Source organism: Apodemus sylvaticus, chromosome 3, assembly GCF_947179515.1.
Source record: "Apodemus sylvaticus chromosome 3, mApoSyl1.1, whole genome shotgun sequence".
NCBI lineage: Eukaryota > Metazoa > Chordata > Mammalia > Rodentia > Muridae > Apodemus > Apodemus sylvaticus.
Genome location: NC_067474.1, coordinates 101697730 through 101700932, shown reverse-complemented (window position 1 = coordinate 101700932; position 3203 = coordinate 101697730). Strand labels below are relative to the sequence as shown.

General features: G+C 42.5%; 1 pseudogene; it reads right to left on the bottom strand.

Moving 5' to 3' along the window:
* Positions 1 to 759: 759 nt before the first annotated feature.
* Positions 760 to 3001, bottom strand: LOC127680282 (interferon alpha-12-like; annotated as a pseudogene).
* Between the last annotated feature and the right edge of the window lie 202 nt (positions 3002 to 3203).

The window sequence follows — 3203 nt, the reverse complement described above, 5'->3', positions numbered from 1 at the left end:
GATTTAACATCAATCTCTCTCTCTCTCTCTCTCTCTCTCTCTCTCTCTCTCTCTCTCTCTCTCTCTCTCTCTCTCTCTCTCACACACACACACACACACACACACATCTCTAAACAGAAAAGAATTTCAACACAAAGTTATGTTCTCTGTACAGCTGTGTTGCAGGGTTTTTATTTTCAGTTCCTTTAATAGTTTCCAGTCCTCTTTGCCCTAGAATTACATATATTTCTCTTGTTCACTGGATCCCAAGGGTCATTTTGCAATTTTAGCTAATCAAGAACTCTTTTTTATTTGTGATGCTGAAAATTCGAGTATTCTCTTAATGTGTTTGGGACTCACATGATACAGTGATAATTTTAAAGTTAGGGAATTAAATTAAAGTGAGGGAATAAAGGGTGAGAGTGGAAAGGAATTCCTCATCATGTATCCCTTCTACAGTAGCCATGGTAGGAAGCATGTGACAATGATGCCTACCAGTTCATTGTGTAATTGTAGCACAATAGCCTGGGTGTGGCGCTTCTTTAAAAAGATGAAGGCCAACTCTCCAGTCTTTTTGGAACTCTAATTCTGCCATTTAGGACTCTTCCTTTGGGGTTGGTTCCTATGGATATATATCTTTGTGTTCATAAAAAATAATTAGTTCCCTTAGAATTTAAGACAATGTAGCTTAATACTCTTAAAAATATCAAACAATTGATTGAATGGATTTATCTCAAGATTACAATACGAATGAATTTTTGAAATGTCAGGCAGTGAGAATCATTTCTGTGTTAGAATAAGACTCAATTTTGTCAGCAAGTTGGCTGAGGAAAACAGGGCTCTCCAGACTTCTGCTCTGACCACCTCCCAAGCACAGGGGCTGTGTTTCTTCTCTCTCTCAGGTACACAGTAATCCTATGAAAGTATTTCCTCACAGCCAGCAGGGAGTCCTCTTGGGTCAGGGGAGGTTCCTGCATCCCCACCTCCTGCATCACACAGGCTTTGAAGTCATTGAGCTGCTGATGGAGGTCATTGCAGAATGAGTCTAGGAGGAATGCATCCCAAGCAGCAGATGAGTTCTTTGGAAGAATCTCATTATCTGTTAGGTCAGGCATGGCTTGAACCTTCTGGATCTGCTCAGCATCCACCTTCTCCTGGGGGGAATTCAAAGTCTTTTCTGTCCTTCAGGCAGGAGAGAGGAAAGAGTCTCCTCATTTGTGCCAGGAGTGTCAAGGCTCTCTTGTTCCTGAGGTTATGAGTGTGAGGCAGGTTACATCCTAGAGAGCAGGTTAACCAGTAGCTCATCATACCCAAGGTTGTCAGGAAAGCCACAGGGCCTAGCCATTGTGGATGCTGCAGATGCTGCTGGTCCTCTGAGCTATGTGGGCCTGAACCTATATTCCCTAGAGCCCTTGTTTTGTTGCTATGACTTAAGGAATTTTTGAGGCTTAATTTTCTTACTGCTCCTCGGGCTACTTTCTACTTCTGTTTCTGTTTTTCTTTCTTTTTTTTTTTTATGTAAGTACAGTTTTTTTTATTCAATATATTCTTTATTTACATTTCAAATGATTTCCCCTTTCCAGGATCCCTCCTTCCAGAAAGTCCCATAAGCCCTCTTCCCTCTCCCTGTTCCCCAATCCACCCCTTCCCGCTTCCCTGTTCTGGTATTCCCCTATACTGCTGCACTGAGCCTTTCCCGGACCAGGGGTCTCTCCGTCCTTCTTCTTGACATCATTTGTTATGTGAATTGTTTCTTGGGTATTCCGAGCTTCTGGGCTAATATCTGCTTATCAGTGAGTGCACACCATGAGTGTTCTTTTGTGATTGGGTCACCTCACTCAGGATGACATTCTCCAGTCATGTATTTCCTAGTTGGTTCAGAACAATGTTGCTCAGGTGCTTTGTCTCCCACCTCCCGCCTTTACTAATCTGTAAAGTGTTATCCTTTAGCATCTTCCAAAATTACTAAAATATGATGTATTTTTAAGTTTATTCTTTGTGTAAATTGTTTCAACTTTTCTCTTCCTCCTTATCTTCCTGCCTGCCTGCCTCCCCCTTCAGTGTGTGTGTGTGTGTGTGTGTGTGTGTGTATGTACATGTGTGTGTGTGCAGTGTGTGTGTGTGTGTGTACAGAATGTGTGTTTGATTGTCATGGACAAGCAGGAGGGTGTTCTCACCCATATGTGCACATACAGAGGCCAGAGCTTGACAATGGATGTCTTCCTCAATGAACCTCACTGTATCTCTTAAAGCATAGTCTCTCACTGAGCTAGATCTCCTCCATCTCATCTAACTAGCTGGCCAGCAAGCTCCCATAACCCTCCTGTAGTGGTTTGAATGAGAATTCTTCCAAAGGCTCTCCAATATAAATACCTGGTCCCTAGTTGCTGGTGCTGTTTGGGGAGGTTTAGGAGATGTGGAGTCTTGTTGCAGGCATTGAGCCACTGAAGGCAAGCTTTGGGAGTTTAAAGATTCATACCATTTCCAGTTTGCTATCTCTGTTTCATTCTTGCATTTCAAAATGTGCACTCTCAGCCTACTGTTCTAGCCACCAAACTTCCTTGCAGCCATGCTTCTCCACTATAACAACTCTTATCTCTCTGGAACTGTAAGCCAAACACATCCTTTCTTCTATTAGTTGCCTTGGTCATGGTGTTTAATCACTGGAATCGAAAAGTAACTAATACAGAAATTGGTACCAGAAGTACTGGCTACATTTCTAGGGCTGTAATAAAGCACCATAACCAAGAAAACTTAGAGAAGAAAAAGTTTATTTGAGCTTATGGTTCCAGAGGGCTAGTGTCCATGATGGTAGAGCAAAGACACAGCGGCAGGAGCAGGAAGCGGAGGGCTTTCATCTTGAACCACAAGCCCATAGCAGAGAAAAGCAAATTCCAAATGGTTTGAGTTTTTAAACTCTCAAATCCTGATCCCAGTGATGTATCTTCTTCAACAAGGACATACGTTCTAAATAGTATGTACCATCCACTGGATGCACCAAGTATCCAAATGGCAGAACCATTTGGACTTCTTATTCAGAACACCATGCCACCTGTCACTGTCCTGCTCCCCATAAGCTCCAGGCTATCAACATGCACCAGTGTTTCTGGCTTTTATGTCGGTGCTGAAGATTTGAACCTAGATCCTCATACTTGTTCATCAAACACATTGCCCCATGTAGCTATCTTCCCTATGCCAATAGTTTTTAACTTTCCTTGCTCCTC